This window comes from Panulirus ornatus, chromosome 14, assembly GCF_036320965.1.
Source record: "Panulirus ornatus isolate Po-2019 chromosome 14, ASM3632096v1, whole genome shotgun sequence".
Taxonomy (NCBI): domain Eukaryota; kingdom Metazoa; phylum Arthropoda; class Malacostraca; order Decapoda; family Palinuridae; genus Panulirus; species Panulirus ornatus.
Genome location: NC_092237.1, coordinates 37,977,368 through 37,993,680, shown reverse-complemented (window position 1 = coordinate 37,993,680; position 16,313 = coordinate 37,977,368). Strand labels below are relative to the sequence as shown.

General features: G+C 41.9%; 1 protein-coding gene across 1 annotated transcript in view; it reads right to left on the bottom strand.

The window, feature by feature from the left end:
• The window catches only part of LOC139753528 (solute carrier family 22 member 13-like), a 280,737-nt gene extending 270,454 nt beyond the window's left edge, over positions 1–10,283 (bottom strand). Inside the window, exon 1 of the mRNA XM_071670175.1 lies at positions 10,164–10,283. The gene's annotated coding sequence lies outside the window, so the exon portion shown is untranslated. The remainder of the gene's footprint in view (positions 1–10,163) is intronic.
• Positions 10,284–16,313: the final 6,030 nt, after the last annotated feature.

Here is a 16,313-nt window from a genome sequence, read left to right as displayed (position 1 = left end):
ATTGGAGGAGGACTATTTCAGGTGGTATTATAGTGGAGGAGGACTGTTTCAGGTGGAAGGACAGTGGAGGAGGACTGTTTCAGGTGGGAAGATAGTGAGATGGGCTGTTTTCGTTTGTAAAATAGTGCAAGAGGACTGTTTCAGTTGGTAAGATAGTGAAGGAGGACTGGTTTGGTGGTAAGATAGTAGAGTAGGACTGTTTCAGGTTGTAAGAGAGTGCAAGAGAACTGTTTCAGTTGGTAAGATAGTGAAGAAGGACTGTTTCAGATTATAAGGTAGTGGAGGAGGACTTCCAGATGCTAAGATAGTAGAGGAGTACTATATCAGGTGCTAAGATAGTGGAGGAGTACTCTTTTAGATGTTAAGAGAGTGGAGGAGTATTGTCTCAGGTGGTAAGATGGCAGAAGAGGACTCTTTCAGGTGTTAAGAGAGTGAAGGAGGACTATTTCAGATGGTAAGATAGTAGATGAGGACTATTTCAGGTGGTAGGATAGTTGAAGAGTACTGTTTCAGGTGGTAAGATCGTGAAGGAAGACTTTTTAGGTGGTAAGATAGTGGAGTAGTACTATATCGAGTGATAAGATACTGGAGGAGGAGAGTTGCAGGCGGTAAGATAGTGGAGGACTGTTTCATGTGGTAAGATAGTGGAGGAGAACGTTCTCAGGTGGTAAAAAGTATAGGAGGGGACTGCTTCAGGTAGTACGATAGAGGAGAATTGTTCCAGGTTATAAGATAGTGGAGAAGGTCTTTTCAGTTGATAAGATAGTGAAGGAAGACTTTCAGGTGGGAAGATAGTGGAGGAGGACTGTTTCAGGGAGTAAGATAGTGGAGGAGGACTGTTTCAGATGGTAAGATATTGGAGGAGGACGGTTTTAGGCCTGTAAGATAGTTAAGGAGGACTGTTTTAAGTGGTAAAAAAGTGGAAGAGGACTGTTTCATGTGGTTAAATAGTGAAGGAGAACTGTCTCAGGTGGTAAGATAGTGAAGGAGGACTGCTTTAGATGGTGAAATAGTGGAAGAGGACTGTTTCAGGTGGTAAGATAGTGCAGGAGGACTGTTTCAGGTGTTAGGATACTTGAGGAGGCTGTTTCAGGTGGCAAGACAATGGAGGATGACTGTTTCAGGTGGTAAGATAGTGGAGTCCTGTTTCAAGTGGTGAGATAGTGTTGGATGACTGTTACTAGCGCAAGATTGTAGAGGAGGACTCTTTGAAGTGGTAAGATAGTGCAGTAGGACTGTTTCAGCTGGTAAGATAGTGGAGGAGGACTGTTTCAGATTGTGTGATAGTGGATGAGGACTGTTTCAGGATGTAAGATAGTGGAGGTGGACTGTTTCTGATTTTAACATAGTGGAGGAGTACTGTTTTAGGTAGTAGGATAAAGGAGAACTGTTTCAGGTAATATTATGGAGGAGGACTGTCTCAGGTGGTAAGATAGTGGAGTAGGACTATTTCAGGGATGAAGATGGTGGAGAACGTCTGTTTCAGGTGGTAAGATAGTGGAGGAACAATGTTTCTGGTGGTAAGATAATGAAGGAGGATTGTTCAAGGTGGAAAGATACTGGATGACTATTGTTCAAGGTGATAAGATAGTGCAGAACTGTTTCAGGATGTATGATGGTAGAGGAGGACTGTTTTAGATGGTAAGATACTGGAGGAGGCCTCTTTCAGGTGGTAAGGTAGTGGACGAGGAGTATTTCAGATGGTAAGATTGCGTAGGAGGACTGTTTCATGTAGTAAAATAGTGGAAGAAGACTTGCAGATAGTAAGAGAGTAGAGGAGGAAAGTTTCCGGTGGTAAGATAGTGGAGGAGGACTGTTTCAGTTGGTAAGGTAGTGGAGCAGGACTGTTTCAGATGGTTAGGTAGTGAAGGATGACTGTTTCACGTGGTAAGATCGTGGGGAAAGACTGTTTCAGGTAGTAAGATAGCGGAGGAGGACTGTTTCTGGTAGTAAGATGGTGGAGGAGAACTGTTTCAGATGGTAAGATAATGGATGAGAACTATCTCAGGTGGTAAGGTAGTGGAAGAGGGCTGTTTCAGGTTTTAAAATGTTGGAGGACGTCTGTTTCAGGCGGTAAGATAGTGGAGGAGGAATGTTTCAGCTGGTAAGAGAGTGCGGAAGGACTGTTCCAGGCGGTAAGATAGTGAAGGACTATTGTTCAAGGTGGTAAGATAGTGCAGAACTGTTTCAGGATATATGATGGTGGAGGACGACTGTTTTAGATGCTAAGATAGTGGAGTACGACTGTTTCAGATGGTAAGATAGTGGAGGAGGACTGTTTCAGATGGTTAGATAGTGGAGGAGGACTGTTTCACATGGCAAAATTGCGGAGAAGGACTGTTTCAGGTAGTAAGATAGCGGAGGAGGACTGTTCAAGGTGGTAAGAAAGTGAAGGAGGACTGTTTTAGAGGGTCAGATGGTGGAGGAGTGTCTCAGATGGTAAGATAGTAGAGAGGGACTCTTTCCTGTGGTAACATAGTGGAGGAGGACTATTTCATGCGGTAAGATATTGGAAGAGGACTATTTTAGGTGATAGGATAGTGAAGGAAGACTGTTTCAGGTGGTAAGATAGTGAAGGTGGCCTGTTTCCGGTTGTAAGATAGTGGAGAAGGATTGTTTCAGATGGTTAGAAACTGGAGGAGGACTTTTTCAGGTAGTTAGATAAGTGAGAAGGATTATTTCTAATGGTAAGATAGTGGATGAGGACTGTTCCAGGTGGTAAGATAGTGCAGGAGGACTGTCTAAGGTGGTAAGATACTGAAAGAGGAGTATTTCAAATGGTTAAATAGTGAAGGAGGACTGTTTCCAGTGACAAGATAATGAAGGAGGACTGTTTCACTTGGTAAGCTAGAGGTGGAGGACTATTTCAGGTGGTAAGAATGTTGAGGAGGAGTGTTTCAGGTGGTAAGATAGTGGAAGAGGAATGTTTCAGATGTTAAGATAGTGGAGGAGGACTGTTTTAGGTGGTAAGATAGTGGAGGAGGACTTTTCAGTTGTTAAGATAGTGGATGAGGACTATTTCAGATGGTAAGATAATGGAATAGAAACGTTTCAGGTAGTGCGATAGTGGAGGAGGACTGTTTCAGATGGTAAGATGGTGAGGACGACTGTTTTAGGAGGTAATATAGTTGAGGAGGACTGTTTCAAGTGGTAAGATAGTGGAGGAGGACTGTTTCAGGTGGTTAGATAGTGAAGAAGGACTGTTTTAGGTGGCACGATAGTGGAGGAGGACTGTTTCTAGTAGTAAGATGGTGGAGGAGGACTGTTTCAGGTTTTAAGATAGTGCAGAAGGACTGTTTCAGTTGGTAAGATAGTGAAGGAGGACTGTTTCAGGTGGTAAGATAGTGGAGGAGGACTGTTTCACTTGGTAAGATAGTGGAGGAGAATTGTTTCAGGCGGCAAAATAGTAGAGAAGGACTCTTTAGATGGTAAGATTGTGGAGGAGGACTGTTTCACTTGATAAGATAGTAGTGGAGGATTGTTTCAGGTGGTAAGATAGTGATGGAGGACTGTTTCAGGTGGTAAGATAGTGATGGAGGACTGTTTCAGGTGGTAAGATAGTAGAGGAGAACTATTTCAGTTGTCAGATAGTGGAGGAGGACAGTTTCAGATGGTAGGATAGTGAAGGAGGACTTTCAGGTGGTAAGATAGTCAAGGAGGACTGTTTCAGGTGGAAAAGAATTAGTATCAGGTCGTAGGGAACTAGTATCAAGTGGAAGAGAACTAGTATTGGGTATTACATCACGAGTGTCGGGTATGAGAGAACTTGTGTCAGGTAGTAGAGAACTAACATTAGGTAGCAGAGATGTAGTATCAGATGATAGTGAAATAGAATAAAGTAACATAATACCAGTAGAGAACTAGTATCACACAGTTGACAGTTAGTATTAGGTAGTAGAAAACTAGTATCAGATGTTAGAGAACTAAGATAAGAACTATAACTAGTATTAGTTAGTAGAGAACAAGTATCAGGTGTTAGAGAATAAGTATCAGAAAATGAGGTACTATTACACAGGTTTACAAAGAATTTGGTGCCTGAGATTTTCGACCTGTTTTTAGGTATAAATTTTGGTGGCTGATTCTAAATATGCCATCAGTTTTCTCTGTCATCTCTGGTTATTGTGATATGGTATACCGTTAATTGCTATGCATACAACCGATCGGACACAAGTACTGATGGCGACGTATCATCATTGTTGCCTTTTTGACAAAAAGATGGCTTGATACAAGTAGAATTTGTTTGTTAATGATTGAATGATGTCCCTAGAATGAGACAATGATGAAACAATGATGAAACAAGCAGAGAAAGTTATATATATTATTGATACAACCTTTATTTACTCATATGTCTCACGTTTCAAAGACTTCTTGTGGTGAGCTGCCCAGGACAATCACGTTGACTGGTCCAGTAGTAATCCACCATCATATGGCTATCCCAGTGTCCCCGGTATGGGTATCCCAGTGTCCCTGATATGGGTATCCCAGTGTACCCGGTATGGGTATCCCAGTGTCCCCGGTATGGGTATCCCAGTGTCCCTGATATGGGTATCCCAGTGTCCCCGGTATCTTCTTCTATGGTTCTTAAATCTTGGTAGAATCGTTCACCCTGTTCCTCACTTAAGTCACCAAGGTTGTTGTGCATATGTAGAAAAAGTGGTGCCCTTCTTTGTTTAAAGCCTTCACAAACTGTTTCATTAAACCTAGTTTGATGTGCAGTGGTGGTACAATGATCTTATCTCTGTCAACCAAGGGTTCTGCCATTACGTTATTTTCTCCAACCACCATGTGTTCTCTCAGAGACCATTGTCTCCTCAGCTCTACTATCACAGAGACAGATAAAGCAGAGATACTTGGTGTATCCACAGTGCTGACCCAGGAGAAAAGTCACCATCTTCAGATCCACACAGATCAGCCATTGGCAATGGTAGTATGATATCTTGTGTAAGACCAGGGCGATTGTGTCCTGCAGTTCTGCCATCTTAGTTCAGTGACCAATTGGGACTAATCCATATTTCTAGCCATTTTGTAGAAGCACACATTTTAAGAACTATCTATGCTCATGAGAGGTACATTATTGATAAGTGCATTATCTCAAAAACTATAGCTGCTAGAAGGATATGAAGGTCATATTCTTATTCAGTGGCGTGAATATACCTAGAGTCGTGTTTAGAATATGTGGCATCAAAATTGTTAAAGATTTGTTCCCCTGTGTTATCAAGTGGTAGAGAATCAGCATGTATCAAGTCGTATACAACTGTTATCAGATATTTGAGTTCTTCTATCAACAAGTGTCAGGTAGTAGAAGACTAGTATCAAAACTAGTACCAAGTAGAAGAGAACTGGTATGAAGCGGTAGAAAACTAATGTCAGGTAATACAGAACTAGTATCAGAAGTAGGGAACTACCACCAAGTAGAAGAGAACAAAATATCACGTAGAAGTGATCTAATATCAGGTAGGTGAGAACTAGTATCAAGTAGTAGAGAACTAGTGTCACGTAGTAAGGAACTAGTATTAGGTAGCAGAGAACTAGTAAAAGGTGGTACATAAACTGTATCAGATACTTGAAAACTAGTCATTTAGTAGAAAAGTGATATCAGGTGGCAGAAAACTAGTATCTGATAGTAGAAAATTGTCATTAAGTGGCAGAGAACTTGTATCAGGTAGTAACACAATAGTATCAGGTAGTAGAGATTTAGTATCAAGTGGAATGGAACTAGTATCAGGTAGTAGAGACATTGGATCAGATTTTGGATCACTAGTATCAGGAAGAATGGGTATCAGTGTCAAATGGCAGATGATTAGTATCAAGTGGTAGGGAAGTATTGCAAGGTGATAGAGAAGTAGTAGTAGTAGTAGAGATCTAGTTTCAGTTGGTGAGAGAAACTATTATATGGTTGTAGAGTTAATGTAATGTAGCAGAATATTCGCGTCAGGTAGTAGAAAACTGGTATCAGGTGGCAGAGAATTAGCACCATATACAGGTACCTAGTACCTGATAGCAAAGAACTATTATCAGGCGGTAGAGACCTAGTTCAGATAGCAGAGAACTAGTATCAAGTAGTACAGAACTAGTATCAGGTTGTAGAGAGCTAGTATCAAGTAGTACAGAACTAGTATCAGGTTGTAGAGAGCTAGTATCAAGTAGTACAGAACTAGTATCAGGTTGTAGAGAACTAGTATCGAGTAGTAAAGAACTAGTATCAGGTTGTACAAAACTAGTATCGAGTAGTAAAGAACTAGTATCAGGTTGTAGAGAACTAGAATTAAGTAGTACAGAACTAGTATCAGGTTGTAGAGAACTAGTATCAAGTAGTACCGAACTAGTATCAGGTTATAGAGTACTAGTATAAAATGAAAGAGATCAGATATCAGGTGGTAGAGAATTAGTTTCAGATGTTTATGTTGCCTAAGACGATGCACGTCTCTATGTTTATCTGTGTTTGATAAGAGAGGTAAAGCAATGGAATCTTATCAGATAACAATGGTAAGCTTATCATTTCTATGTTGTAAAAGGAGGACGAAAATGTAATGACGATAAAAGTCGGGAAGAAAGATGACAAATTTCAAACTAAACGTCAGAGAGAGGTAGGCATGAAAAGTAAACAAGTTTTATTTACTTTAAATAAATTGGGTAAGTTTGTTGTGGACAATTATATACATTAAATCATTTACAGTTATTATGATAGGATATGTTGGTAGCCTCATAATCCACACCTTGTTGTTACACTCGAAAGTGCAATGGCAAAGTCAAGAAAGAAAGGAAGAGCAAGACAGGTTGATGTAAGGAGATGGCTCATCTCTCAGCAATCAGTGAAGTTTTGATAAGGATAAAGGCAGAATTATGAATGTCCTTGATGAAAGCATTAAGATTCAATGCATAAAAGGAAAGTGAATTTGCATTTTATGCACTGCGTTAAAAGTTTATGGGTATATAAGCAAGGATAATAATATGTATGATTTATCCTACATATATCCATTATAATTGCTGTGACTAGTTGCTTATAAACGCTCGAATTTAGATGTGTTTGAAAAGGGTGAAGGAAAATATCTGCTTAGCTAACTGGAGCTTGTGGTACATACGAAAACTGTGTGTGTGTGTGTGTGTGTGTGTGTGTGTGTGTGTGTGTGTGTGTGTGTGTGTGTGTGTGTGTGTGTGTGTGTGTGTGGCGGGACCGTGTGCGGGAGATGATGATGGGAGGTAAGGTGAGGTATGTTCGAACCATCGTCTAACTGCCGCATCTCAACTTCTATCTATGCTATCAGCAGTCTGATACTCTATCTTCGTCTTGGTGTGTCCATACATTCCTTCCCTCAATTAACAACTTCTTTCACTATCAACATGTAGTTTAGGTCACTTACCTGACATTCCCTTATTGTATTAGATCAAAAACAGCAAAAAAAAAAGAAAAAACAAGCAGAGAAGTAGTAAGTAGTTAGACTTTGCTGCACGTGCCACCACAAATAGGGAATCTGGTTGTAGTGGACTCAGAAGCTATGTTAGAGCTGGGCTGGAGCCAGATGGTAGGAGGAGACAACACAATACAGAGCAGGAGGAGGTCTTACTAGGGATAAAGTCAGCACAGAAGTTAGCCCCAGTCGTCCTGCCCCTGTAACATGGGTCGTCCTGCCCCTGTAACATGGGTCGTCCTGCCCCTGTAACATGGGTCGTCCTACTCCTGTAACATGGGTCGTCCTGCCCCTGTAACATGTGTCGTCCTGCCCCGGTAACATGGGTCGTCCTGCCCCGGTAACATGGGTCGTCCTGCCCCTGTAACATGGGTCGTCCTGCCCCTGTAACATGGGTCGTCCTGCCCCTGTAACGTGAGTCGTCCTATCTCTGTAACATGGATCGTTCTGCCCTTGTAGCATGGGTCCTCCTGCCCCTGTAACATGGGTCGTCCTGCCCCTGTAACATGGGTCGTCCTGCCCCGGTAACATGGGTCGTCCTGCCCCTGTAACATGGGTCGTCCTGCCCCTGTAACATGGGTCGTCCTGCCCCTGTAACGTGAGTCGTCCTATCTCTGTAACATGGATCGTTCTGCCCTTGTAGCATGGGTCCTCCTGCCCCTGTAACATGGGTCGTCCTGCCCCTGTAACATGGGTCGTCCTACTCCTGTAACATGGGTCGTCCTGCCCCTGTAACATGTGTCGTCCTGCCCCTGTAACATGGGTCGTCCTGCCCCGGTAACATGGGTCGTCCTGCCCCTGTAACATGGGTCGTCCTGCCCCTGTAACATGGGTCGTCCTGCCCCTGTAACATGGGTCGTCCTGCCCCTGTAACGTGAGTCGTCCTATCTCTGTAACATGGATCGTTCTGCCCTTGTAGCATGGGTCCTCCTGCCTATGTAACATGGGTCGTCCTGCCCCTGTAACATTGGTCGTCCTACTCCTGTAACATGGGTCGTCCTGCTCCTGTAACATGGGTCGTCCTGCCCCTGTAACATGGGTCGTCCTGCCCCTGTAACATGGGTCGTCCTACTCCTGTAACATGGGTCGTCCTGCCCCTGTAACATGGGTCGTCCTGCCCCTGTAACATGTATCGTCCTGCCCCTGTAACGTGAGTCGTCCTATCTCTGTAACATGGATCGTTCTGCCCTTGTAGCATGGGTCCTCCTGCCCCTGTAACATGGGTCGTCCTGCCCCTGTAACATGGGTCGTCCTACTCCTGTAACATGGGTCGTCCTGCCCCTGTAACATGGGTCGTCCTGCCCCTGTAACATGGGTCGTCCTGCCCCTGTAACATGGGTCGTCCTGCCCCTGTAACATGGGTCGTCCTGCCCCTGTAACATGGGTCGTCCTGCCCCTGTAACGTGAGTCGTTGTGCCCCTGTAACATGGGTCGTCCTGCCCCTGTAACATGGGTCGTCCTGTCCCTGTAACGTGAGTCGTTGTGCCCCTGTAACATGGGTCGTCCTGCCCCAGTAAAGTGAGTCGTCCTGCCCCAGTAACATTGGTCGTCCTGCCCCTGCTACGTGTGTCGTCTTGTTACTGTAACACGAGTCGTCTTGTTCCTGTAACGTGAGTCGTCTTATTACTGTAATATGAGTCGGCCTGCCTCTGTACATGAGTCGTCTTGTTCCTGTAACGTGTGTCGTCATGTTCCTGTATCATGAGTCGTGCCGTGCCTGTAACTTGAGTTGTCCTGCCCCTGTAATGTGAATAGTCCTGTACCTGTAACTTCCCTACCCGCTTCTTGGTTTTGTAGCTTCTCCGCTCACCACAATAAACATAATTAACATGATAGTTGCATGAAATCGTGTGTGTGTGTGTGTGTGTGTGTGTGTGTGTGTGTCTCAATGACTGTGTGGCAGGGATAGCATAATTAACTGTGTCTTTCTGAAATTGAGTTTACCAAGATACTGAAATATCGTAGTTCGACTCAGCACTGAGTACCAAGGTGCCCACTTTTAACATCGCTATTGTAAGCCAGTCGGTGATGTACAGCAGACACATAGCTATGTCCACTTTGATTAGTTCATACATGACTCCCCTCCACGCTGACTAGTTCATACATGACTCCCCTCCACTCTGACTGGTTCATGCATGACTCTCCTCCACTCTGACTAGTTCATATATGACTCCCCTCCACTCTGACTAGTTCATACATGACTCTCCTCCACTCTGACTAGTTCATACATGACTCCCCTCCACTCTGACTGGTTCATACATGACTCCCCTCCACTCTGACTAGTTCATACATGACTCTCCTCCACTCTAACTAGTTCATACATGACTCCCCTCCACTCTGACTAGTTCATACATGACTCCCCTCCACTCTGACTAGTTCATACATGACTCCCCTCCACTCTAACTAGTTCATACATGACTCCCCTCCACTCTGACTAGTTCATACATGACTCACCTCCACTCTGACTAGTTCATACATGACTCGCCTCTTAACAATGTTTATTGTAGCTTTCAAAAATGACATCTATGTCATAATGTACAGTTAGTTGGGATGTGGCAAACTTCTATGACTATTCAGCCCTCTCAAAAATATTGTAAATGCGCGTAATCTAGAAGATGATGACATAACTTTTACAGAGTAATAAAAATCAGACAACTGTAAATGATTACAACGATCAGAAACAGAAATAGAACCTTGTAACGGGATGTAAGGGAAGACATAAAGGTTTGTGTAATGTCTTATTGTGATGCCTACCTGTATATAAGCGCTTACGATGATGCTCCTCATCAAATCTCCTGGCATCAAATATCTTCCACCAGCCTTCTCTGCCTGCACACCGAAAGGCTACTGCTTTCTCTGTATTCGTGAGTGAGCGTTTCAAGTGGTCAACAGTATCTAGGTCCAACGTCCTAGTCAGAGCGCCTTACTGATATAAAAAAACACCAGCTCATCCCAACACTGCAATGGACGGTCTTGCTTACCTCAACCTGATTATCATCTCGTATACAAGACATCAATCATATGTACCTGTGCTAAGAATATGTCTTATCATATAGATAATACAGAGCTACTAATACGTATTCGAAAGAAAAAATCTAATAGTTAGGCAACAGAATGTGTGTGGCAGCTCTGTAGCTGTTTGATGATATGAACAGTGGGCAATTTATAACAGCGGAAGGAAACTTCAATATTTTCTATATTTTGAGTTATGGAACTGTATGCATTCGGAGTTAAGGACCTTCATCTATTGATAGCTGTTAAATCAACAACATACTTATGTACAAACATGCGTGAAGAGAATGTGCATTATAAGTTATATGACTCGGAAGCTAGAATATAGTCGCATAAATGAACCTGTTCCTCACGAACATTAGTAAATCAAACGTTAGAATGTAAATGAGAAGGAACATTGGTGGTGTTTCATAAAGTACTCTTTGGTACCAGCGAACATAATCATGGGTATAGGTTGCGCCTGTGTCACACTATATATTTTCTGATATTGAAACTTGTGTTTTTTTAAACAAACTTTGAACAAGAACCCAGCGAACCCTTTTTTAAGCAACTAGAAATCTCCAGATCCAGAGGGGAGTAGGGAGACCCAGATGGGATTAGGGAGACCTAGAGGGGAGTAGAGAGATCTGGAGGGAAGTAGTTAGAGTCACAGGAGAGAAGGGAGATAAAGAAGGGAGTAGGGAGATCCACAGGGAAGAAGGGAGATCAACAAGGGAATAGGGAGATCCACAAGGGGAGTAGGTATATCCGCAGAGAGTGATGGATTTCTCGGAAAAAAGAGTCTTCAATGGCCATTCATTTCCTTTCCTCCACTGGTGATAATACAGCCCATTATCGTTGTAACCACACGATGTATATGGGAGAAAGTATACTTCCCACGTGCTCTCCGCGAGTCGTAGGAGGCGACTTAAGGGGGCGCGCGGAAAACCGGAAACCTCCACCCCCCTTCCCTCCTTGTATTTGAATTTCTACAAACCGAAACAAACCTTCAAAATATTCCCTCCATCTCCTTCTCCCATTACCACTACTTGTTATCACCTCCCCATAAGCCCTCTTCACTGAAGTTCCCATTTCTTCCCTTGTCTTAAGCAATTCATTTACCTCCTTCCAAAACATCTTTTCATTCTCGCTAAAATTTAATGATACTCTCTCACCCCAACTCTCATTTGCACTCTTTTTCACTTCTTGCACCTTTCTCTTGACCTCTTGCCTCTTTCTCTCATACATCTCCCAGTCATTTGCATTATTTCCCTGCGAAAATCGTCCAAATTCCTCTCTCTTCTCTTTCACTAATAATCTTACTTCTTCATTCCACCACTCACTACCCTTTCTAATTTGCCCACCTCCCACGCTTCTCATGCCACAAGCATCTTTTGCTCAAGATATCACTGCTTCCCTAAATACATCCCAGTTCTCCCACACTCCCTTTACGTCCTTTGTTCTCACATTTTTTTTCCATTCTGTACTGTCTCTCCTGGTACTTCCTCAGACAAGTTTCCTTCCCAGGCTCCCACCACTCTTTTCACCCCAACATTCTCTATTCTTTTCTGAAGACCTCTACAAATCTTCACCTTCGCCTCTACAATATGATGATCAGACATCCCTCCAGTTGCACCTCTCAGCACATTAACATCCCAAAGTCTCTCTTTCGCGCGCCTATCAGTTAACACGTAACCCAATAACGCTCTCTGGCCATCTCTCCTACTTACATATGTATACTTATGTATATCTCGCTTTTTTAATACAGGTATTTCCAATCACCAGTCCTTTTTCAGCACATAAATCTACAAGCTCTTCACCATTTCCATTTACAACACTGAAAACCCCATGTACATGAATTATTCCCTCAACTGCAACATTACTCACCTTTGCATTCAAATCAACCATCACTATAACCCGGTCTCGTGCATCAAATCAACTAACATACTCAGCTGCTCCCAAAACACTTGCCTCTCATGATATTTCTTCTCATGCACAGGTGAATATGTACCAATAATCGCCCATCTCTCTCTATCCACCTTCACTTTTAACCATATCAATTTAGAGTTTACTTTAATAAAGTGTATCACATACTCCCACCACTCCTGTTTCAGGAGCAGTGCTACTCCTTTCCTTGCTCTTGTCCTCTCACTAACCCCTGACTTTACTCCCAAGACATTCCCACACCACTCTTCCCCTTTACCCTTGAGCTTCGTTTCACTCAGAGCCAAAACATTCGGGATCCTTTCCTCAAACACATTACCTATCTCTTCTTTTTTTTCATCTTGGTAACATCCACGCACATTTAGACACCCCAATCTGAGCTTCGAGGAGGATGAGCACTCCCCGCGTAACTCCTTCTGTTTTCCCTTTTAGAAAGTTAAAATACAAGGAGGGGAGGGTTTCTGGCCCCCCGCTCCCGTCCCCATTAGTCGCCTTCTACGACTTCTTTCTCCCCTATCCCCAGGTATATATATATATATATATATATATATATATATATATATATATATATATATATATATATATATATATATATTTATATACATATATATATATATATATATATATATATATATATATATATATATATATATATATATATATATATATATATATATATATATATATATATATACATATATATATATATATATATATATATATATATATATATATATATATATATATATATATATATATATATATTGGAAAGGATCACAATTTTGCGCGTGATCAAGATATTCCTGAGTCCACGGGGAAAATGAAAAACGAAAAGTTCCCATTTTCATTTTCCCCGAGGACTCACAGGAATATATATATATATATATATATATATATATATATATATATATATATATATATATATATATATATATATATATATATATATTTATTTATTTATTTATTTATTTATTTATTTATCTATTTATTTATTTATTTATTTATTTATTTATCTATTTATTTGTTTATTTATTTATTTTGCTTTGTCGCTGTCTCCCGCGTTAGCGAGGTAGCGCAAGGAAACAGACGAAAGAATGGCCCAACCCACCCACATACACATGTATATACATACACGTCCACACATGCAAATATACATACCTATACATCTCAATGTATGCCGGCTTTAATCTTCCGCAAAGCTTTTACTACCTCTTCTCTGTTTACCAAATCATTCTCCCTGACCCTCTCACTTTGTACACCACCTCGACCAAAACACACTATATCTGCCACTCTACATCAAACATATTCAACAAACCTTCAAAATACTCACTCCATCTCCCTCTCACATCACCACTAATTTTTATCACCTCCCCATTAGCCCCCTTCACTGAAGTTCCCATTTGTTCCCTTGTCTTACGCACTCTATTTACTTTCTTCCAAAACATCTTTTATTCTCCCTAAAATTTAATGATACATTCTCACCCCAACTCTCATTTGTCCTCTTTTTCGCCTCTCGAACCTTTCTCTTGACCTCCTTCCTCTTTCTTGTATAAATTTCTCAGTCATTTGCATTACTTCCCTGCAAAAATCGTCCAAATACCTCCCTCTTCTCTTTCACTAATAATCTTACTTCTTCATCCCACCACTCACAACCCTTTGTAATCTGCCCACCTCCCAAGCTTCTCATGCCACAAGCATCTTTTACACAAGCCATCATTGCTTCCCTAAATACATCCCATTCCTCTCCCCCTCCGCTTACGTCCTTTGTTCTTATCTTTTTCTATTCCGTACTCAGTCTCTCCTGGTACTTCCTCACACAAGTCTCCTTCCCAAGCTCACTTACTCTCGCCACTCTCTTCACCCAAACATCATCTCTTCTTTTCTGGAAAACTCTACAAATCTTCACCTTCGCCTCCACAAGATAATGATCAGACATTCCTCCAGTTGCACCTCGAAGCATGTTAGCATCCAAAAGTCTCTCTTTCGCGCGCCTATCAATTAACATGCAATCCAATAACGCTCTCTGGTCATCTGTCCTACTTACATACGTATACTTATGTATATCTCTCTCTCTGTAAACTAGGTATTCCTAATCACCAGTCATTTAGCGGAAATAAACAGAGAAAGAATGGTCCAACCCACCCACATACACATGTATATACATACACGTCCACACATGCACATATACATACTTATACATCTCAACGTATGCATATATATATATATATATATATATATATATATATATATATATATATATATATATATATATATATATATATACACATATACATATATACACATGTACATAATTCATACTGTCTGCCTTCATTCATTCCCATCGCCACCCCGCCACACATGAAATAGCATCCTCCTCCCCGCCTTATGTGCGCGAGGTAGCGCTAGGAAAAGACAACAAAGGCCACATTCCTTCACACTCAGTCTCTAACTGTCATGTAATAATGCTCGGAAACCACAGCTCCCTTTCCACATCCAGGCCCCACAAAACTTTCCATGGGTTACCCCAGACGCTTCACATGCCCTGGTTCAATCCATTGAAGTACGTTGATCCCGGTATACCACATCGTTCCAATTCACTCTATTTCTTCCACGCCTTTCACCCTCCTGCATCTTATGGCCCCAATCATTCAAAATCTCTTTCACTCAATCTTTCCAGGTCCAATGTGGTCTCCCACTTCTCCTCGTTCCCTCCATCTCTGACACATTCATTTTCTTCGCCAATCTTTCCTCACTCATTCTCTCCATATGACCGAACCATTTCAAAACAGCCTCTTTTGCTCTCTCAACCACACTCTTTTTATTACCACACAACTCTCTTACCCTATCATCACTTATTCGATCACATCCCTTCACACCACATATTGTCCTCAAACATCTCATTTCCAGCACATCCACCCTCCTCCGCAACACTCTATCCAAAGCCCACGCCTCGCAACCATACAACATTGTTGGAACCACTATTCCTTCAAACATACCAATTTTTGCTCTCCGAGATAATGTTCTCGACTTTCATACATTCTTCAACGCTCCCAAAACTTTCGCCCCCTCCCCCACCCTATGATTCACTTCCGCTTCAATGGTTCCATCCACTTCCAAATCCACTCCCAGATATCTAAAACTCTTCACTTCCTCCAGGTTTTCTTCATTCAAACTTACCTCCCACTTGACTTGCCCCTCAACCTTACTGTCCCTAATAACATTGCTCTAATTTACATTTACTCTCAGTTTTCTTCTCTCACAGACTTTACCAAACTCAGTCACCAGCTTCTGCAGTTTATCACATGAATCAGCCACCAGCGCTGTATCGACAGCTAACAATAACTGACTCACTTCTCAAGCTCTTTCATCCATAACAGACTGCATACTTGCCCCTCTTTCCAAAACTCTGGCATTCACCTCCCTAACAACCCCATCTATAAACAAATTAAACAACCATTGAGACATCGCACACACATTCCGCAAACCAACATTCACTGAGAACCAATCACTTTCCCCTCTTCCTACACGTACACATGCCCTACATCCTCGATAAAAACTTTTCACTGCTTCTGACAACTTGCCTCCCACACCATATATTCTTAATACCTTCCACAGAGCATCTCTGTTAACTCTATCATATGCCTTCTCCAGATCCATAAATGCTTCATACAAATCTATTTGCTTTTCTAAGCATTTCTCACATACATTCTTCAAAGCAAACACCTAATCCACACATCCTCTACCACTTCTGAAACCACACTGCTCTTCCCTAGTCTGATGCTCTGTACATGCCTTCACCCTCCCAGTCAATACCGTCACATATAATTTCCCATAAATATTTAACAAAATTATACCTCTTTAATAAGAGCACTCACTCTTATCCCCTTTGCCTTTGTACAATGGCATGCAAGCATTCCGTCAATCCTCACGCACCTCACCATGAATCGTACATACATTAAATAATCTTAC